Raw genomic sequence first — 23,639 nt, forward strand, 5'->3', positions numbered from 1 at the left:
TTAATCGGTTTGTTTTATTAATGTAGTTGTTCATTTTTCAGATATAAATTATACTATTTACATATTAACTTTTTATTTATTTATAAATCAACCACAGCAATTTCTTGGGGGTGCAAAGGGGGTGCTATGGCAATCCTAGGGGTACCTACAGCACCCCCTAGCCCCTCCCTGGCGCCGCCTCTGGTGCAAAGTACTGGAAGGTGGGCGATAAGACTTATTTTAAGGTAAGACAGCTCCTACTGTTAATGTGTGTTGTAATTGTACTTAACGTGAGCCTTGTTGTGCTACTTTACACTTCTATTCACTACACTTCAGAGTAAAATGTTGTACTTTGTACTCCACTTCATTAATCTGACAGCTGTAGATACTGGTTACTTTTCAGATTAAGATTTTAAACGTAAGCCTTGTGTGGCTTTTTGTCTTACTAGTACAGTAGGTTATATATGCAACTCCACTGTATAGCCTACTACTGACACTGTGTGTGTGTGTGTGTGTGTGTGTGTGTGTGTGTGTGTGTGCAGAGAGCGAGAGAGAGAGAGAGAGAGAGAGAGAGAGAGAAAGAGAGAGAGAGAGCATTGCCATCATTAATATCATTATATATAACACCTGTGCTTTTTTTTTGCTATGGAATGTCAAAATGTCTGGCCAAACCAGCCAAAAACACAATGTTGTGTTTTGAGTAATGGACACAAAAAGAGTCTTGCTGTTACTATCATTATGACCTACACTATCACCATTGCGGTCTACACCTACATATAAACAATAGCTGGATAAGTTTGCCGAGGGATGTTGAAAGTTGTTCTGGGAAATGTAGGAAATCACTTACTGAGGTTGAATTAGACAAGCAGTTACAGCAGGACACAGGAAAACATTACCACACTAACACACTAAACAACAGTGTGAACAATATCCAGTACAGTACTGCAAAGCGGAGAACTAAAACCAGATCTTTTTTTTTGGTCATGTATAAAAAATTATTTATTCTAAAAGGGATAGTTTGTTGGTGTGTACTGTATGATGTACATGATTGTCAGTGTAAGACACCACCTCTGTGCTGGCATGTCCAGATGTTCCCAGATTGTTATTTTCCTCTCTCTATCCCTCCATTTGTCTATCATCCATCATCCTTCGCCCTTCTGTCATGCCCCACTGACTTACTGCTGTTGATTTGTGTAATCCCCACCTTTTATCTCCTTTCTCTCACTCCCCCTCGGACATGTCTTCATCATGTATTTGCCCGCCAATCCCTTTTACCATTTAATCTCATCTCCGATACAAGTGGTATTTTTGGACTTGTCATATATAACCCTTCTGTGGAGGACGTGAGTGTATTTATAGCCTGTAAACTAGAATGGTATAACTCCCCAATAGACATGTGTGTCAATATGCTGTTGATGCCAAAATGAAGCAATTAAGCCTGAAGGACATGTGTTGATGAGACGTTTGAATTCATTTTAATGTACTGTACTATGTGTGTCAGTGTGTGTATGTGTGTGTGTGTGTGTGTGTGTGTGTGTGTATGTGCGTGTGTGTGTGTGTGTGTGTGTGTGTGTGTGTGTGCGTGCGTGTGTGCGTGCGTGTGTGCGTGTGTGTGTGTGCGTGTGTGTGTGTGTGTGTGTGTGTGCGTGTGTGTGTCTTGGCCCTGTGTTATTTTATCTGGGTCTGTCGATGGGAGTATGCTACACAAACTAATGTGTTCGTCCTTAGTGAAGACCTAAGGGAGAACATGGGATCAAATCTCCCCTAGTGCATTAAATCACATCAAGAAGTTTTGTATAATTAACCTGTTCCTTATGCACAACCCAAAATAGATGTTTTGAAATGACTACTAAGTGTACCAGATAAAGTTTAAAAGTTTAGGGACCCATTTTCATGAACCAATGGCATGCTACGCAAGGAGAAAACACAATGTCCTCTGTGAGTTTACTTTTTTGGGTCATTTAATTACCAAAAATGTGGCGCTACTTGTAAAATAAGTTGACAGGGACAATTATTATCGATAGATGCGGTGGGAGCAGGCATTAATCAATGCAGTTATATTGGATTGGATTTGAAAATGTGGGTGTACCTAATACATTGGAAACTCAGTGTGCAGCACTCCAATTTAAAAATGTGAATGAACAGAGCCCAAAATATAAATATACATGCTCTCAGACTACATTCCTTTCAGCATACACTTCTGTAAGCTGAAATCACATTTCTAGAAACACTGAAATATGTATCACTATGTGTGTAATGATGCACATCATCAGGCTTTTAGTGCAGTTCCATCTGAAGTGGCAGCATCATAAAATGTGGTTTTATTATTTTGCAGGCTGTCAATACCTGATAGGCTGCATTTGGTCAATGGCTTTGTTTACATTAATGTGCACAACAATGTGACTGCTGACAAAACTAAGGTAATAAGCTAATTAAACACTTTAAATGACTGACATAAAATGACAATTCAGCATAGAGTAATCCTCCTGTTGACTGAAGTACTTATTTTCATTTTCAAGAGAGAACAGATGAAATTGTGGCCCACCACTTCGTGCTATACTGTAGCAGCCGTAGGCATTTTGTATGAATTTGAAGAAGGCTAGTGTTTTGGGGTAGATGTTTAAAGGAGGTGATGGCTTGCTGAATTAATGCATCTCCAGCAACCCAGGATTTTTGCATCAGGATGGAGAATGAGGGGAAACCATAGACTGTATAATATTAATGGACAGAGCATGTGTGACGTCACCCATTGGTTTGTGGAGATCAGCAATCCGTCCTCGAGTTTGCGTTTATGGGCGCAGCCATCCTGGTTGCGGATGTGACGTTTTTAGACGAGAGGGAGGAGTGAGGGAGGAGCCATAGACTGTTGGGCGGTATCTGACTGTTTTTTTTTTTTTTGGAGTTGGCAACGCTGCTTACACTCTTCGTTACCTTACACACATTCACTGGCAATCTGGATGCAACTGCTGCTGAAAGCTAGCATACATAATTCGAGGTAAGATATAGCTTTGCTAGGTTTTAAATATATCTTTGTCCCATAGTTATATTACATATAAGAGGAGTCACATTGTAAAGTAAATGTATCTGAAGTTACCATGTAAATTGTCTGTAACGTTAGCTAACCACTGGTAAAACATGCTAACGTTAATTTTCTGCAAATCGAAGTTTACCTAATTTAAACGTAGTGTCAGCGAAATGCAAAACGGGGATTGTCAATGCTTATCATTATCTAATCTAAGTATTAGCAAATGTATAACTAAGTTTCTTAGAACGTTTGGTTAACTGTAACAACCATAATGCACCGATAATGTCTTGCTACTGTTTGCTCCATCAGTCTATGGTTGGCGCATTTAGCCTTTTCATGATTTTAAGAGCTAACGTTAGCAGATATAAGTTCATTTAACTAAATCAAAGTTACACCAAAGAACAATAGACTGTTGTTGATTCATATGTATTCTCCCCCGATAATTAATGAAGTACAGTTACATGCTAGTGTGCATATATATTTAACTATGAGGGGCTCAAATGGAAATTGATGACTCTCTTTCTTTCAGAAATAGGAGTGTGGAGAGCCACGATGGCATGTGCACCCACCCAATACCTCAGAAGGAAGTCCATCTTCTCAGGCATCACCCAGAGATGCAGGTGGAGGGCTGTTAACAATCCGGGGAAAATCGACAAGGCTCGCAGGTTTTTTTTTCTTTTTCCACTGTGCTCACTGTAATTGTAAAGGCAGCTTTTATTTCTTTACCCAGGCATTTGGACTTGACTGAACAGAGTGCTGCACAAGTGCTTTAAGCTGTATATGTTAAGCTATATTTTTATATTGTGGTTTGTAATGTCAACCATTTCTACTGTAATTAACAATGTGGCACCAGTGATTCAACTACCTCTTTTTATTATGCAGACATGTCTCGTGACAGTTAAGTTTGCCTTTACCTTGACCCACAGCAGTGTTTGTGTGGGGAATTTACACTGGATTGTAAAAGGTGAACTACATTATTTAATTCATCAATTTAACCCCTAACATAATCTTAAAAATATTGCCAGTGTTTGTGGTTTATGTAGTTTTTGAAGTTAATGCCCATTTCAATGTGAAATAAAGGTCTTTCTAAAGCTACATTTGTTGTTTTTCTGAAGCAACTATAGGAACATACACAATATTGTAGTCATACAAGAAGACATTGGTAATTTGATAGAATTTGTAATAGATTAAAAGTGTCTATTTTGGCTTTAATCAACAAAAAAATGATTTCTCAAATGTTACCATACTTGAATGTTGACAAAGAAGGATCAGGGAAATTGTGCTTTTCTTGTGTGTCTTTATGTACTTGTCAATTTTAATCACCATGAAAACACTTCACCAAAATCCTTTCAGATTAATGTATAGGCATATACTCAATTTTGACATACATAGTCAAGTGTTTAGTAGGTAATTGAAAATGCACTAGGTGCTGTTTAATCTGTATAAGGTTATTGCAAGTTCATTATAACAAAAGTATTATCACAAATTGTTGGTTGATTGTGGTAGATGAGAGGCAGCTGGAACACAGACTCCCACACTCTAGACTCCTCTCCTGCAATAAGAGACAGACAGAGAGAGGAGAGACAGAGAAGCTACCTAGGAGCAGCAGGCCTAACAGTAACACAAGAGGACACATCTATTACAGGACTCACATGTTGAACCTCTAAATACCAATGACTGCTAAAGTGCTAAAAGTTGGTCTGTCCTTTCAGCAGCAGAAGCTGAACCAAAAATGATTTTCTGGCATCATTATAATCAGAACACATTTGAGAACTTCGGATGTGGTCAATGCAATCTGTTTTCCACAACAAGATGAATGGCACCAAATACGCTGCGCTATACACCAGGTCTTCCTTCTATAGGCTCTGGTCATTCAGTTTTCAGTGTGGATACCTTTGTAAAGACAAACATGTAGTTAAGAGATGGTAGATCACAATGAATTATATTACTATATGAGCTTGTACATAAAGGTATGCTTCAGTTGAGGACATGCAGTATTAAGTAAACATACTCCTACATGTCAAATTTATCTTAGACAATGTGTATTGTACGCAACACGTTTTTAGTGATATGTACATTTTAGTAATAAACAGAATTTGTAAATATAGATTGTAACATGTGACTCATCTTAAAACAGACTAATGTGCTGACAGAAGGTCTTCAAATAGATTAGCAGACACAACTACAGTAAGTGGAAGAAAGACATCAGTGTAACAGCATCAACAACAGTGGTTAATAACTCAGCATGCTTGTTAGGTACATTAACGGTCTGAAATAATGTATTTAGAATTTTGAGAAAATAATATTGAACCTGGTGCTTTATACAATACATTTGGCTGCAGAACTGAAGACTTTTCAAGATAGAACACTTATGTAACTTTACAATAATATATATATTTTTTCATGTGCGACATTTTATCGCAAAAACGGGTATTCTGGCCTACTGCCCAGTCCGTCGACGCGCTCCAGCGCGGCTTTGTCCGAGGTGAGGGTGACCTCCGGGTAACGTTGCCCAACTCTCGGGCGGGGTACATATATTTCAGTATATTCAAGTAAAAGCAGTCTCCGCTTGTCCCGTGCGAATGCCCCACACGAAACTCAGATGTGAGGGGGTACTTTCTAAATCACACAGCGGTCCCAAAATGATTATACTCCCGTACGAATAGGGTTTATATGAATTTGCACTATAACGTTAGCTATATCAGGCTTTGACTTTAAGCTAACATTACCATTATATGCGCATCGATTAGCAATAACATCACATATGGTTAAAAACAGATCACCGGCGAGACCGTTGTGCATACCTACTGTATACGACTGTAACGTTAAATATATATATTTTAATCCGTTTATACGGTCTGGTCTGCATAACGTTTTTGTTAGCCCGCTAGCTTGGTTAGCAAGGTGCAATCTAGCTAGCTAACTGATATTAATTGGGATGCTAACGTTGGCTAACGAAAAACAGTATTATAACAAAATGTAACGTTACTTACCGGAAAAACTGAACTGCCGACTCCTTTGAGTGTCTTGTCGTACAACCGAACGTTGAACAAGACATTATTAGGCGACCAACTGTCACAGTCACGAAGACGAAAGCTGGTCAACCCCCAAAGTGAAGTTTACGTGCCATGGATAAGCTTTGCTAAACCTCTGTCATGATTGACAGGCCGCGAACTGTCAATCACATCATAGCCACGCCCTAAAACACCCCCTGCTTTATCGCCGATTTTAAAATCAAAGAGACCATAATTCAAAAAATGAACATCATTCTGTGTTGCACAAGACTTAAAACTAGCGATTGAGAATATAAACTCTTAATTGAAATGTTTACTGAGGTAATAAATCAAGTGAGAAGTGGGTCATTTCGCCATAGACTTCTATAGAAACGGACCTCCTTTTTGCAACCGCACGTCTCGCCCCCTGCTGGAATTCAGATAGAATGCAGGTTTAAGGCACTTCCGCATTTGCCGCATTTTGCTGAACCGGATGCTCTGTCCACTAATATATACAGTCTATGGGGGAAACATGTGAAAAGCCCTGTGCCCAGTGTGACCCCTGGATATCACCATCTCTCAGCTCCCTGGAAAACAGAAGCTTTGTGGAAGTAGAGAAGCTTGGTATCCACATAAACACCACACAGCATTTTGTGTACCTTATTCTTTTTTTTTTTTTTTTCTTTTTTTGCAAAAGCCTGGTGCTGGTTTTATAAGACAAACACTGGATGAGGCAAACATAACAATGCATTTCAAATCAAAGGTTGCAGATTCAAGTGAATACAGTACCTGTCCTTCAGCTGCTGCTTTTTGGAAGGCTATGAATAGGGACATCTTTACATATTCTGTCAGCAGTTGTAGATAATAAATATTAGTAAGAATTGCCTCATATTCTAGCATAATATACATATGTCTGCTGGTAAAAGTATTTCTTTGAAGGTTTATTTGAGTTTCTGTGGTTTTAAAGGGTTTATATGTGTCATGATTTAAGGAGGAGACACATGCATTATTAAGGATATTTGATTATGAAATTGCAGTGGTAGTGCAATCCTTACAACCCTTATAATATGGCATTTGTACTGGCAGAACAATATCTGCTTTTGCCTCACACAGTTGAAACTTTCCTCATGTATAAAGACTGTTGTATTTCATATGTGACCAGCATGCAAACAGTGCCCTAAAGCCCAGAACAGAAAGGAAGCATCAGCAGAAGTGCCTCTTTTGATTCGCAGCAAACTGCATAACAGCAGCAGAGCACACTGCATCATCATTTCAGTAGAATATGTGACAATCACAATTACAGACAGAGAACTCAATGGGTGCTTTTGTGAGTGTCGTGAGTTATGAAGTTATTTTAGAAAAAGCAGCTTGTAGGGAAAGTAAAATATTGCAAGCAGATCACTTGGAAAAAAAAGAAATATACCTGATGTTGCTGTCAAAATTCACATTAAGTGATGTATCTGAGGAACATTTCACTTTGAATTAATGAACAGGCAGGAGGCCAAATTGTACAGCAGGTTGAGCATTGAGGGACCTGAGGACTTATCTGGATACAAGAGATGTAAATAGGGGTTACGTTTGACAGATTGTGAAGGGGGAGAACAGTAGATACCACATCAATACAATGCAGTTCATTACTAATGAATTTTTGCAGAACATAATGTCTCACACTTTTTGACCTCTGTGTTAGTGGCACTGTATTGCAGCACATTGGGTTAATGAGACAGTACTGACAAGATAATAAGGATTTGTGTGATCTATATTATGAAATGCTGTGACTTAAATGCCGCCTGTGGCTATGGAGGTTACATCTACTGTACAGACAGAGATTTATCACAATAATAACAATTAATGTGTTATACAATGGCCATAATACCCCTCTTCTCATTGTCATTATCAAAACAGTTGGTGTATTTCTGGCATCTGATTGATGTAAAGGTCAATGGTCAGGGCAGAACAGGGCTTAGCAGAAAAAAGAGCCCACAGCCTGAGTTATGAAACTACTGGAACATAATGAGCCATGCGCTTCAATAAAATCCCATTATGAAGAAGCAACTTGCATAAACATGTCAGAGGATTTATGCAGATCATTAGATGTATTGAAATGTCTGTAACTTGTGGAAATAACTCAATCCCAGAAAAACATTAAATCTCCATTTTGTAAATTATAGGTTTCTAACATCTGGCATTTTTTATCCTCACATGCCAGAAGTTGACCCTGATAACAGAACTTTATTTCAGTATGTAGAGGGCACAGCTTATGTGTGATACAGCTCAAGATAAACCCCAAATCCTAAGGAGATTTTAAATATAGAACTTGAATCTTGATTTGAGGTAATTTACCCCCTTAAAATGAAAGGGCGGTCTGGGACACAAGAAGAACAGCTTTGAGAAACTCAACATGGAGCTCCTGCAACATTAAGCCACTGCTGATTTGTAATTACATGAGATAAGAAGATGAGTGGGGGTTTAGTGCATGTCTTGACTAAATGAGAGAGGTTATTTGTGTTCCAGGGGGCACGGGATGATACACTCATTTTACAGGCTTAGGCCACTGCACTGTTCAGAGCATCGGGGACAAGGGAGGATTCCTCCCTCCGTATCTCTGTGCTTCTGTGCGCTAACAAATACAGATGTAATTAAGCATACAGACAAACACACATAAGCATGAACACATGTAATGACACGTTGACAAAATGTTATTTTACAATAACCTACATTGTCACGATGCAAGTTGCAGCCTCGGAGATGTTTAGTAATCAGTGTCTGAGTGTGTGTTAGTGTGTGATACTGAGAGAGAGGGGCACTGGCAGTTGAGCTTATACTGAGTAAACCAGAAGGCTTTTGAGTTCAGATCTGATTTCCAGTATTAGCAGCTGAGACATTTGGAACAACAAGAAATGATGCAGTAAACGGTAGATTTGAAGAGACACAGAGAGACAAATGAAGAATAGAAGACAGACAAAGAGGAGAGCTGAGGCCCAAATGACAAATGAGGGGCAAAATTACAGTATTGTCAGCATTGTCTCCTCAAAATTGAACTGACAAACAAGTGGATTTTAAACTTGCTGGATTGAATTAAGCATGAATGAGAGGGTTGGATATGTGAAACCACTTTAAAAATGTGTGACTGTGTGACTGTGTGGTATGCTGGATACTCTGCAGCAGCCAAAAAACGAATACAGAGAGTGATCAACACAGCACAGAAGATCGTTGGTTGTCCTCTTCCCTCACTAGAGGAAATTGCCAACTCAAGACTGCTCTCAAAAGCCACCAACATTGCACATGACTGTTCTCACCCTGGTCACCCACTGTTTGAATTCTTGCCCTCAGGGAGACGTTACAGATGTCTAAAAACAAGGACTAGTAGAGTTAGGAATAGCTTCTTTCCCAAAGCAATAACAGTCCTAAATGAAGCTAAACCTTTTTAATGATGCAGTTTGCACAGTTACTCAGCACTTTCTCACATTAGAATATGTATTATCCACTTAGTGTGAGTGGGCAAGTTGTGTTTTTATGTTTTTATGTTATGGTTAGGATGTGCTTGCAGGAAAGATGAGAGAGGGTTTGCTATGAATGATGGGTGAGATGTACTCAGTACATGTGTGTGTGTGTGTGTGTGTGTGTGTGTGTGTGTGTGTGTGTGTGTGTGTGTGTGTGTGTGTGTGTGTGTGTGTGTGTTTGCAATGAATGTGTTGTGAGATGAGTTTTATATATATGTGTTACAATGATGCACCTTACTAGAGTGGCTCTACAATCTCATTGTACTTAAATGCAATGACAATAAAGGCATTCATTCATTCATAAAAGAAGCAGAGCTTGTGCACTGAAATCACTCCTTGTGGCAGAAACTGATAAGGTATTCTAATTAACTCATAAGACCTGGGGTTGATTTAAAAACGTATTACAATTTGACAGCATAACATTGTCTCAGGAAAATTAGGAATGTTAAATGATTGATTTTCAGTTTAGTTTCATATTTAGCATGTGATTGTACATGTATTTCCCAATTAGACATACAGTATGATGTCATTCCACATCAGATAATCATCCAACCAGACTAGGAACTCAAAGGTCAAAGTTTTAGGTGACTTATGTAATTAAGAATAAGGCCAATCTAGGACAGTTGCTGCAAATCAAACCCAACAGCAATGAAACAACATCAAATAAAAGTTCAGTGCAGTATAAAACACTCTGGGGTCTTAGAGATGTATTATATTATATGTCAGGCCACACAATACACATTGTCACAGTGTCCCACTACAGTTATTTTTTTCCCTCATTAATTCCTCTATTTGGTCAAAGCAGTACTCAGCAAGTTATAACATGCTCACAGCTTCAGTCGTCCTCATCAGCTTGTGTGTGTGTGTATGTGTGTGTGTGTGTGTGTGTGTGTGTGTGTGTGTGTGTGTGTGTGTGTGTGTGTGTGTGTGTGTGTGTGTGTGTGTGTGTTGGGCAGATGGCTCAGCTGTTTGTTTCAAAGTTGTTCGGCATTTGAGGGACTTGTTTGGATAAAAGTGGAAATGGGAGTCTTAGAGTAAAAAAAGGACAGAAATGTAGACAGAGTCAAAATGAGACACATAAGAGATTAAGAGGAAATCTAGGGACAAAAACAGCAGCTAGACGACACCATATGCCCCATGGCCCATTATCCACTGCTTCAGTCGAGCTTGCACTTATGTGCACCCCATGGGTTTTCAAAGCTCAACTTTGCCAAACAACAAGTAAAGTAGAGTATTAAGCCTTTTATTTTGTTCCTCATTTCCAGATGAATTATTGGCACGTAAACAAGTTAATTCTTTCAGAAGCACGCGTGGATTCACAGAAATTCATTGAGAAAAAGGAGCTGGAAGGAACTGAAATGTAATAATAACGAGTTGTAGATTAAACAAACAAGACATAACTTGTGTTAATTAGTGAGCTGTAGAGGTGCTGGTAGGCGTATCTTTGAACTTTGGACTGCCGGGCTAGCTGCCCTCCTTGTGATAGCTCCATAATGCACAAACATGAATGTGGTTTTGATTTTTGGCAAGAAAATAAATAAGTCCATTTCCCAAAATGTCAAACTATTCCTTTAAGTTAGTCCTCTTCCTATGGTGACAGTTTTCATATATGACATATAAAAGGATGAAAATGTCCTTTGAAACTTCTAAAATCCACTTTTCTGGCTAAATACACAGCTTCCATGTTGTGCTACAATGCTCTTGTAATGGAGGCCATTCCAATACCAACATACTTTGCCAAATGTTGGTAAGCCAGTGAGTAAATGATGCTGCAGGAGTGGTTAAAAAAGTTTCTATGAACATTTTGGATGCTTTCTTCCACCATGATCACTTGCGACATTGGAATCAGTGATAACCGACTGCAAATAAGGAAATTAAAACTGTATTAAAGCCACCTTTCAAGTCCACGGGGGATGGACTATTTTACATTATGTATTTTGTCTGTGTGTGTGTGCATGAGTGTGTGCATGTGTGTGTGTGCATGTGTGTTACACTTACAGTTTGAGGTTGTGTGAGGGCGTGTACTGTATATGTGCATACATGTGTCATGTTTTTGACGACAGAGATGATTCAGACAAGCTCGTCACATATGTCTCACTCACCACACATGTCACTTAACGGTGCCAGTGTCATGTGTGGGTTATTTACAGAAAACTTTAAAACTTTAAAAAGTTCAAAGTACGTCTCAGGATTTTAGAAATGGTTATTTCCTGTACTGACCATATATTTCTTCTAAGTTGTGTTAGCTGGATGTCAAATTTAAAATGTGTAATTTGTTATGTATTAATTATTGGTCATTTTGCATATACAATTAATTGATTGATTGATTGATTGATTGATTAGAAATTAATAAAAATAGTAGAGATGTATCTGTTGATATGATTCAGTAGCTGTTATGATTTTGTCCTGTTGGCCTAAAGTTAAGCCTGAACTCCATGCACTGATGAAGACTATGTGATTGGAAGCTCTAGAAAAAAACAAGAAGTGGACATGGAGCTGGTATTTCGTTTTTTTTCAAAAGTAATAACTTTAAGATGTTGTTAGCTTTAGATTTTGTCTAGTGGTAGTTTTTGTATTAAAAGAGCACCAAATCAGTTTGGGAGTGAGTGAATTTTGGTCTCACTGTAGGTTACCTCTTTTGTTTACATTTGGATCACAGGCTGTGGCTTTCTTAAATAGATAGATAGCTAGCTAGATAGATAGATAGATATTATCCCATGATGGAGATTTGTTTTCACAGTCTCTTTCATGCGCATGGCAATATACACGGACAAATACATCAATAGATAACATAAAGACAGGTATATAGACACATAGAAACAACCACATTTACAATAGCGACACCGGAGCTATACAAAGTCAGCGAGATAGTTGGTTCAGCAGTGCTATGGCAGAAGCGACAAAACTTCTGCCAAAGCGATTCCTTCTATACCTCAGAGTCCTGTATCTGCGGCCAGATGGCAGTAGTGTAAAGTGTGGATACAGAGGGTGATTGGTGTCATTGACAATGGTGAGGGAAAGGTGTGTGATGGCTCTAACATTGCCAACTATCAATCTCAGGTAAAACACGTAAGAAAATATTCAGACGTCATACAGTATGTCATAGATAGGGAGTATTGTGTGGGCTCCACCGCACATATGTCGCTTAAACAGGCAGAACAAGTTGTTGTTGTTGTTGTTGTTGTTGTTGTCAGAAATACAAAAACTCCAGAGACAGTCACTCTGGAAATCCTAGGGCAGATAATCTGATAATTAAAGGATAAGAAAAGAGAACATGACTGGTTAAAGGTACAGTTAAACCACACAGCTTCACTGCTCTGATTAATCAATTAGATCTAAATCCATTAAGTCTATCTGATATCTTGCCTGACCTAAAGACCATTTCCAAGATATGATACACAGACGAGTACAAACACTATGTGAAATGAGCACGTAAAAAACACTGTCACGTGCGTGATGGTGCATCATATATAAACAGTATATATACTATAACAGTATGTCTTGACCTGACAAACCACACAGGGATCAGATCAAATTACACTTTCAATTGACACATTCACTCTCCAGTCTCAAGAGTTTAATTAATGAGTCTTTCATCTCCATTGTATTTAAATATCTGTGCAGTATTAAAGTGTATGTGTGTGTCAGACAGAGTAAATATAACCCTCCCATCTGTTTCAGGCTGTACATATGCTGTCTCAGAAATAGAGGATTAGTGCTAAACTTAAAAAGAAGGGGGGGGGCACGTGATGAGAGGATGAGGGTAAAGCCAGGCAGTGACTAACACCAAAAGCATAAATCTGAGAGCGTCAGAGCAGCCGTTCAGAGGGAGGATAAGAAAATGGAGAGACCGCAAAGCAGGCAGTGCAAAGTTGTGATGGGGCCAAGCATGATGCATCCATGTGAGGGATGAGGAATCGGGGGGGAAGAAAAATGTACAAATAAAGACGACGGGGCGAGATAGACTGAAGATGTAAAGAGAGAAATTTGTAACGTTGAACACTGTCATAACATATCAAAGCCTTAGATATAGTTGGTTAAAAATACCCACTGTGTAATAAAGTCAGGATGATGTGCTTGTTGGTCTAAAGAGAGGAAATGTGCTCATATCTGTCTGAGTGTATGCAAACAAAATTAATTTTACTGTATGTGTTTTCGTCTTTCAGAACCTATAATCAAAAGCTTGTCTGTTTTGTGCTTGTCAGGCGGAGACATTACATTGGTAGAAATGCAAGGAGCTACAGAGACTGATTGCCTTTTCATGGCTGATGGCATGAAAAGTTCAGCTGTGTCCAAACTCTCAGCCAAGAAGCTTGTGGGCGGTTCACATGTCGTCCGAATTCCCCACTGTTGTACAGCTCACAGTGTTACTGTCTGCAGATTGCTTTAAAGCATGTAAAACACATTTTGTGAAAAGACAAACAAATACTGAATTAAGTAATGTCAAAAAAGACAAGTTTGTTTACAGTAAGGTATAAGAAAAAAAAACATTGCATTGTGTGTAGAGCTAACAAGCTGCAATTCTGCATCTCTTTCTTTTTTTTTGGATATTTTGAGCTGTAGTTTGAGGTGCTCTTGATGGCTCTCCTTTCAGTAGCTGCCTAGCCAGGGTGGCTTTCAACACTCTTGATCATTTCTGAGTTTTCCTCTATTTACTCCAAAGAGCTCACTGTTGCTACTTCCATAAACAAAGACAAATCACTTCTTATTCTGAGGAACATTTCCCAGGAAACGTCCAAGGTTAAATAAAACGTGAAATGTTCTGCAAACAGGTTATGAATTTATTCAATATGGCATAGAAAATCAGGAATGTATTTATATGAAAATGACACAGATTATTGCTTCAACCTTAAGGCTTTTACCATGAGGTTTGAGAAATGGAATGATCGGCATCAGTGATCAGTGATGAAATTGCATCGTTAAAACCCGGTGGGATTCCTCTGGAGCACTATGAGAGCTGCTTTGGCGTCAACCAGGCAGGGCTGTAACTGAAATTATGGGCCCTGTGTTCCCCTGTGTGGGGATTCTTAAACATGTGTGAGGTTGAAAAAAAGTACAAGGTTTTAGACATTTGCTTTTTAAAAACATGGAAAAGCTCCAAAATAGTTAAATGTCAACTTTTCTTTAGAAGGCTCTTTGAAAACTGTTGGAGCGATCCCTGATGTGCCCAGGGGAGGCTTCACCTCCATTAAAAGCTTGATCAACCACACCTGAGTTCAATCACCACACTGACTTGATGCTCAAGCAGGTGGGTGAGAGGGTTTTCTGAATGTGACCCCAGGTGTCACAACGTGACTTCAGTGACTCGTACACCTTCTGTGGCTCTGGAATGATGCTGCATCACCAATACACGCATGCTGCATGCTCACCACAGACATGAGCGACTTGTGTATATATGTTGATTGAATAGCACACATTATTCAAGGCTTATTGACGTAATTAACATGCAGACAGAAAGGCGTGTTCACGTGCCGAGGAGAAGGTTTTGTAAGCAGGAGCCATAAGGCAGAGTAGGAAGGCTTCCTCTGCCGTGTCGCTGCGCCAGTCACAAGGCCAATCACCACGCAGACGTGACTAAGAGAGCATGGGGAGCAGGGCGTGTGTCAACACGTGGGAATCATTTGTTTCATATGTGGCATGGTCTTTCTTTCTGCAAATGCGTCTTTGGGTGTTAGAGTCTTGTGGGTAGATGGATGGGTGTGGGGAGGCTGATGATTTCTAAATGATCAAGACCATTATGTAAAACGGAAATTGCAGTTTATTACAATTTATTTTTATTTTTGTAGCTCAGGCCATTGGTTCTATTGATAACACAATTAGGCTTGCTCACCAAGGTAACGGTTGAGATCTCAGGATGTGGTCACACATCAAAATATGTAGCCTACAACTGAGCAACAAGCATAAGTGGTCAGATGATCATACATGTAAACAAACACCCCTAGGTTATCCAAATTAGTTGTTTTTTTTAAATACAGCCCAACTCAGACTTTAAACTTCTACCAAAACTTTCAGACAAACTTTGTGGTTCAACTTTGAGCTAACATACTCGCCATACTTATTTCTCTATGTAATAAGGCATTATTAGCATCACTGTGGGTCTGCTCACTTTGGTTTTACCTTCAAATAAAGTGGTAGCTCATCTGCCAAAACTGTTGGTCTGTTTACAACCTGTATAGGGGGGTGGTGATGGCGCAGTGGATATTCAATTCAATTCAATTCAATTTTATTTATAGTATCAAATCATAACAAGAGTTATCTCGAGACACTTTATAGATAGAGTAGGTCTAGACCACACTCTATAATTTACAACTACCCAACAATTCCAGTAATTCCCCCAAGAGCAATCATTAGCAGTGGCTAATGCGACAGTGGCGAGGAAAAACTCCCTTTTAGGAAGAAACCTCGGACAGACCCAGACTCTTGGTAGGCGGTGTCTGACGGTGCCGGTTGGGGGTGTGCTGAACAGTGGCAATAATAGTCACAATAAAGATAATGGAACAGTGACTACAAATGGTAGTCGTAGTAGTTCATGTCATAACAGGGCACTGAAGGGCGTTACAGGATGTAGCATGGCACAGCACAGCATGGGTGGGCGTAGCAAGACGCAGACACTTGGCAGGACACAGCCGGACACTGCAGAGCATCGCCGGACACTGCAGGGCATTGCAGAGTGTTGGACCACACTGACAGCTCCAACCAAGATCGTGGTGCAACCCTAATCCAAGGTAACATTCTGGGCGGGAAAAGGAACATAAGGACTCCGGGGAGTAAACTCCCCAGAGCTAGGTTAGTAACAAGCATTTCAGGGGCAAGGATGCACACAAATGGAAACAAATGGAAAGAGAGAGGAGAGAGCAGCTCGGTGTGTCACAGGAAGGAAGGAACTACCCCCGTAGTCTAGAACTATAATAGCATAACTAAGAGAGGCAGGCCAAAGAGAGGTGACTGATTGGGCTAGAACTCTCCCCAACCTTGTCCGGGCTGTACCGGCCTGCCTCCCTCTACTCTACTCTATTCACTCCCTAACTATAAGCTTTATCAAAGAGGAGCGTTTTCAGTTTATTCTTAAATATGGTGACGGTGTCTGCCCCCCGAACCCAGACCGGGAGCTGGTTCCACAGGAGAGGAGCTTGATAGCTGAAGGCTCTTGCTCCCATCCTACTTTTAGAGACTCTAAGAACCACGAGAAGCTCTGAATTCTGGGAGCGTAGTGCTCTAGTGGGGCAATAAGGTACTAGGAGCTCTTCAAGATATGTAAGTGCTTGACCGTTTAGAGCTTTGTAGGTCAGGAGCAGGATTTTAAATTCAATCCTGGATTTTACAGGAAGCCAATGCAGAGAAGCTAATACAGGAGAAATGTGATCTCTTTTCTTAGTTCTTGTCAGAACACGTGCTGCAGCATTCTGGATCAGCTGGAGAGTCCTAAGGAATTTATTTGAACATCCTGATAGTAAGGAAATTACAGTAGTCCAGTCTAGAAGTAACGAATGCATGGACTAGTTTTTCAGCATCATTTTGCGACAGGATATTCCTAATTTTGGCAATGTTACGAAGATGAAAAAAAGGCTGTTCTTGAGGTTTGTTTTAGATGGGCATTGAAGGATATATCCTGATCAAAAATAACTCCTAGATTTCTGACAGTAGTGCTGGAGGCCAGGGCAATACCATCCAGGGTAGCTATATCTTTAGACAATGAAGTTCGGAGGTGTTTGGAGCCCAACACAATCACTTCAGTTTTTTTTTAGTTAAACATCAGAAAATTGTAGGTCATCCAAGTTTTTATATCTGACATCTGACGATATGACACATGCCTTTGGTGTAGGAGACCAAGGTTCGATTCCCACTGCGATACATCAACCAATGTGTCCCTGAGCAAGACACTTAACCCATAGTTGCTCCAGAGGCGTGCAGCTTCTGACATATATAGCAATTGTAAGTCGCTTTGGGTGAAAGTGTCAGCTAAATGACATGTAATACAGTTTTTCACAATCGCTACGTTCCTAAACTCTTAACACAGTTAGCACAACATCTGTCTGTGAAGGCTATACAATTAACACATTTCTTGTTGCTTTGACACAAAATGCATACAGTTAACACAAATTTAAAATGCTTGAACTTCTTTTACACACAAGCTCCACCAAGACCAAAACAATGGATTATTATTGACAAATTTACAAATGCTTTCACACTGTATGTCAGAACAGATAACAACATGTTCTTAACCTAACTTATAGGCTAAAGTCAAAGTGAACAGCTGATCGTATTGTAAATTTAAACACAAATATATCCCCTGCATTTTATACATGCATTTATTGAGAAACAGCTGATTGAAGCTATGCAAATAGATCAATCCCAGCTGATTCCCTTCTAGGAAACACACTCAGGTGTTGAGGTTGTTTCAATCGCATGATCATATGGTAGTACAGTAAAAGAGGTCCTATTTGAACAATATAGGCTACTGTAGATGAACACAGAAAATAAGAAAAATGCCTTCATGAGGGAGAGGAAGAGGACCAGGACAATTCTGTCTCTGTCTCCTTTTTTTTCATACTCTGAGATGGGTCATTCATTTTTTGTATTGAATCTCTGCAGCAAAAGAAACAAAACGGTGGCCGGGTTGGGTCAGTGGGTAGAGCAGGCGCACATATACTTGGAGGTTTATGCCTCGACGCAGAGGTCCAGGGTTCAAATCCGACTTGTGACGACTTCCTGCATGTCTTTCCCCTTTCTCACCTAGCTGTCCTGTCAAATAAAGGTGGAAAAGCCCAAAAAATAATCTTTAAAAAAAATATGCATGCATTTACTAAACCCAACAAAACAAAAATGTAGAGAGGCTTCAAGAGAAACTGCAGTGCAAAACACAATCTATGATCGATACAATATACTATTGTCTATTGTATAAGGGCAGACCTGACACATAAAATAATGCAGTTTCTGTAATTCCATGGGATGTTAGTGTTTCGTATGACATTGTGCTATGATTGACTAAATGTTCCTGTTGGAAGAGAACATGTGTTAGTGTTTTGGAAGAATTATTTGATTTTGAGACATGTTTGCATTGTTTTGGTAGACATAGTGTATTGTGTTAGTGAATTATTGTATTTTGAAAATCAGTGTTGGAGTTTAGTTTACAATGTATGATTTTGAGCATGAAATTAACTGTTTTGCCAATCGTGTGTTGTAGGTGTGTTGGTGCGTTAAGAGTTTAGGAAAGTTGTTAAAAGTATTGAAAAAAGTGTCATAGCGATTGTGAAAAACTGTAATAATGTATAGTTGTCTGACCAGCAACCACTTGTATTTGTTGCCACACTGGACCTATTTTTGAGAAGCTTTTGTGTGATCTCAGCAAATACTTTGGTGGGTACAACATTATCATAACCAATAGGACAGATGGCCTGAGCTACAAAAATGAAACGTAAGTTGTAATAAATCATGGTTTTCCTTTGAATCCTTATGTTTGTAGACTTTTGAGGAGGCCCACATGAGCTACAGCATAGCTATGACAGCTCCATGTGTCAGCCATAACTCTTTTACAGAGAGCTATATATTAAGCTATATATTAAGCTTAATAATTCTTACTTCTTTAAGACATTCAGGTTGAACATGCAGTGGAGACAGTTAATTGTAATGTCAGAGGTCCTCACAAAAGAGTAACATTTTGTGCATGTGTGTTTCAGATATTTGTAGAACAAGCCTATCGCAAACAGCTCCATATTTACGAGCCTGCCCATGCATAACATTGGTTTCTCTGTTAAACAAACAGAACATTTTCTCTTTAGTCAGACTCCTTGTGATAAATGAATGCAGACAGAAATGCTGCCTTGACATCCGTGACTCAAAGACCGTGAGTTTGATCAGTCATTTGCAGAACCCTCGGATGCATACGGTAGTTGTTGCATTATTTTTCAATGGTTGGTATGCAAGAGTACCTGTCACATTCCCACCTTTGTGGTGCCACAGAAAACCCTCTCCATGAACTTACCTGCTTCAACAATGCTGCAAATACACGGTTACATCATAACCCAGTAAAATAAATCTGCATGTTTAATCCCAATGACTCCAGTTACACAATGGCCATTGTGGTTTTAATGGATTCATGTATTCAGATAAAGGATTACAAGGCAGGGGCATTAAGGAGCAGCAGCTCTACTCACTAAAGCTGTGACTGAACAGCGGCACCAAGTGAATAGCACTGGTTACTGCAAAGCTGACATGTAAAATATTTGTGAGGCCCACAAGTGAATTCACAAATGTTTATGCTGAAAACTTTGACCCTTTAACCCAATTAGTTTTTCAAGTGTTGGTCATTCACCACTTTGTGTAAAACAGTGACGTGGCTGCATCAACTTTTTTTTTTTTTTTAAGATTATTTTTTGGGGCTTTTCCCTTTATTTTTGAAAGTGGATAGACATGAAAGGGGGAGAGAGATGGGGGATGACACGCAGCAAAGGGCAGCAGGTCGGATTCGAACACTGCGCCGCTGCAGGACTCAGCCAACATGGGGCGAACGCTCTTACTGGGTGAGCTAGAGGCCGCCCCTGCATCAACTTTAACATGAGGATACAAGAACAAGAAGGCTTTTATCTAAATTAAGCTCTATTCTCGGCTATTCTCTATGCGAATGTGTTAATTCCTAATAAATTGGATTTTAACACAATGACAATAGCAAGCATAGTGAAGAACAATAGCCTGAAATGAATAAGGGAGGGAGTGTAATGACTATTTTAAAAATTCAGCTACAATGTCTGGAAGCTTGATGTCACCCAGAAGTGAGTCAGGGTTATTCTCAGAAAGACTTAATGTTGCCAGAATATGGTTTGTAGGATAGTGCCAGTCATAGCATTCATCTATCAAGTTCACTTCTCAAATGCTATGATGTGTGACTCACTGCCTGGAGCCTCTTCCACTGGGCTCATTGTGTGTCTGCTTCCAACTGGAAATGATAGAGATGCTTTCCCCCCCCCCAAACATTAGATCAGTGGGATTATAAGGACACCTTATTGCAGTGTTAATAAAGCAGACAACTGGATCATCTACCACTGTAGCTACCTGATGAATTTGTGATCAAAACATTGTACTTTTTTCCAAATGTAATAAGGACAAAAATGTTTTAAAGGAAACATTCGAGAGTACAGTACATTGATTGAGTATTAATAAAGCAAATAACTGGACCACATCTTAAATTTATCCTTCCCTTATCAGTTGGAGCCAAAACTAGGACTTTGTGATTGTATCTCCTGTATAACAAATACCTGTTGCATAAGATCACAAGACAGCGAGCTTGACTGCACTCTGACATCAGCAGCAGCAGCTTTATCCCTCCATCAGCCAGTCCAGACATACAGGTACACACTTCTGACCTGTCACATTGTCATTCAAATGTTGGGGCAGGTGATTGAAGTGCTTATGTTTCCTAATCGGAGCGTGTAAAGGTATTGCTGCTGAGGGAGAGCGTCGCCACACCAACTTTGATATGGAAAATCACATCTGTGCGCTCCAAAACAACATTATCTACAGAGAACTGAATATACCAGGGAAAACTTTTCCTGCAACCCCTCCATCTGTTGTCTTGGATTAGCTCCATGTTTGCTCCCTTTTTTCCAGATCCTCAAAGGCAGAGAGAGCAGGGAGGGCGGATTAAAAAAGGGAGGAAAATAAAGAGCCGAACACACAATCTTGTTAAAAGTAAGATTTGTAAGCTTATTATTTTGTTATCATGATCATTGTTATAACCTCTGTTATGGTTTGTTCAGTTTACAGTTTATTTTCAAGTTCATTTAAAGTCATTCCAGTCGAAGGTAAACATGATTGTAACTGTTGTTTCCAACACTATTAAATGCTTTTTTTCTTTTGCCAGACAACAATCGGTCACACCCTCTCGCTCATACGCACAAGGGAAGAGCAGAAACAAAGAGACTCACTCACCCATTCACACACACACACACACACACACACATACACATACACACAGCATCTCACGCTAAAGCTCCTGCACACAGACATGAAGTAATTAACAGAAATGAGCTCTGATTCTTACTCTCCCTGACACACACACACACACACACACACACACACACACACACACACACACACACACACACACACACAGGCAAACCAACGCACACTGTCTTACACTCGTGTCTAAGTTCTTAAGTGCAACTTCTTGAAGAGTGATTCCCCCCCCCCCCCCCCCCCCCCCCCCCACCAAGAGCCATATGTACACTTGGGTTGGTTCGTACATTGAATCATTATGTATTGTACAATGCTCCAAAACTACATGATCCTTGTTTCCACAGGTAATCTCTGGGTAACAATAGCTATTACATTTCTATGTAATGTGGACAAAATGTGTCATTTTGTTGTTTACTTAAAGGCTGTCTACAGTTTTGTTGAGAAAATAATACCTAACTGACACACATCTTTGGAAAAAATAAAAATGAAAATAAAAAAAATAAAATCCTATATATCAGTTGTTCCCAACCTGGTGGACTGGAACCCCCGAGGGGTTGCAACACAATTCTGACACGTCATGAGATGGTTAAGCAGAATAAAGAAATTCTATTACACAAAATCCTTTTTATGATTTCAGATTTTTTTCTAACCTTTCCAGTTTTTCTTGAGAATTACTGGTTAACTTTACCTGTTCAGGAAGTATAACGATCCCTTTGTTGAACTGGACTCCAATCCAAACTAACCCTAGTGACATCATAAGGAATGATTTCTCAGATTTTAAAAAAGCTCCCTTCAAAACCACAGGAGACAGTTTACAACTGAGTTTGAAAATAATTCTTTGTAAATTCTAGTAAACCCATCCTAGTGTGTATAACTGGTGGAGTATCCTTTAAATGGGTCACAAGACAAAAGAGAACCACAGCTATATATGATGTGTCAATATTGATCTTTCTGGAAATCATACTCCACAAGAAAACCTTAATGTTGGCTAAGAGACTCGCACGGGGCAGCCCAAGTTTACATATGGTTCAACCCACCCAATTCTCCAACTTTTAACCCGTCTTCCCCCTTAAGATAAATCAAGAAATACACCACAGCAAACTCAACAAAATAATAATAAAAACATAACAAAAAAAAAAACACAAGAAAACTGAGCTTCAAGTTTGTAAAAATGCTTACATCACATTTCACCTTGGCAAATTTCAAGACATTGTTATTCCATTCTTTGTCTGTTGTGACATTTACACGAGTACTTGAACACCTCACATGCCGGTGGGTGAGTCGCTGCGTGACCTGGTCGGCCAACAGTCAGCTCGCAGTCCATCATCATCATCATCATCATCATCATCATCATCATCATCTTCACCTTCATCATTGTTATCAGCTACTATGGTAAGCCATGCCCTATAGAGTCCATCATTGGCAGGGTGGGATAACCATGGTGAATAAGGTGCTAGTTGCTTGCTTGGAAACGTTATTCTGAAGCAACTAACTGGTACAGTTTGAGTTTTGAATTGGCGTACCTCCCTACCAAAGCACTTGGTTTGTATGTATTACTTGTTGCTTTAGTTTGTGTTTTATTTATTTTTTTTATTTTGCATTTTTATACTTATAAGATGTACAGTATGTGGATGTATTTTCAGGCTGTTAGTACCATTTGATATAGTCTCTCTCACTCTCAAACCCACACACACACACACACACACACACACACACACACACACACACACACACACACACACACACACACACACGTGTGGCACACTCAGACATATGTTTTCTCTTTCAAGCACACTCAAACAGAAACAAAAAAAAGTTTACATGTAGCATCTGATGAATGGGTTTACAGAGATGAGATTGGTAGAGCGGGCTGCTACCCCAACATTGATCAGTGGAGAGCTCCTTATTGTCCGGGACTGGACCTGTTCATAGATGTTTGTGTAAGTGACTGCCCTTCCTCCGTCATCCCTCCTCACTGCTCCTCTTGCTCTCCTCCAAACAGCTGCAGTGGGTTGAGAGGAGGGCAGTATTGCTGAGTGGATCCATGGCTGCTCCAGTCCGTAGCCATCGTGTGCTTCTTTAACCTCAGAGATGACAGAGGATTAACCGAGTACTTCAAAGACAGGACACAAAAGTAACACAGCAACTTATAACGTCAACGAACCCTTGCAGTTTCAGTGTCAATAG

General features: G+C 39.6%; 1 long non-coding RNA gene across 1 annotated transcript in view; it reads right to left on the bottom strand.

The window, feature by feature from the left end:
* Window positions 1-21,176: 21,176 nt before the first annotated feature.
* Window positions 21,177-23,639, bottom strand: part of LOC118496136 — a 3,402-nt gene continuing 939 nt past the window's right edge. The window contains exons 1-2 of the long non-coding RNA XR_004898608.1: window positions 22,180-23,639; window positions 21,177-22,126 (exon numbers count right to left, since the gene is read on the bottom strand). The exon at window positions 22,180-23,639 is cut by the window's right edge and continues 939 nt beyond it. This is a non-coding gene — a long non-coding RNA (uncharacterized LOC118496136). The remainder of the gene's footprint in view (window positions 22,127-22,179) is intronic.

This window comes from Sander lucioperca, chromosome 10, assembly GCF_008315115.2.
Source record: "Sander lucioperca isolate FBNREF2018 chromosome 10, SLUC_FBN_1.2, whole genome shotgun sequence".
Classification (NCBI taxonomy): Eukaryota; Metazoa; Chordata; class Actinopteri; order Perciformes; family Percidae; genus Sander; species Sander lucioperca.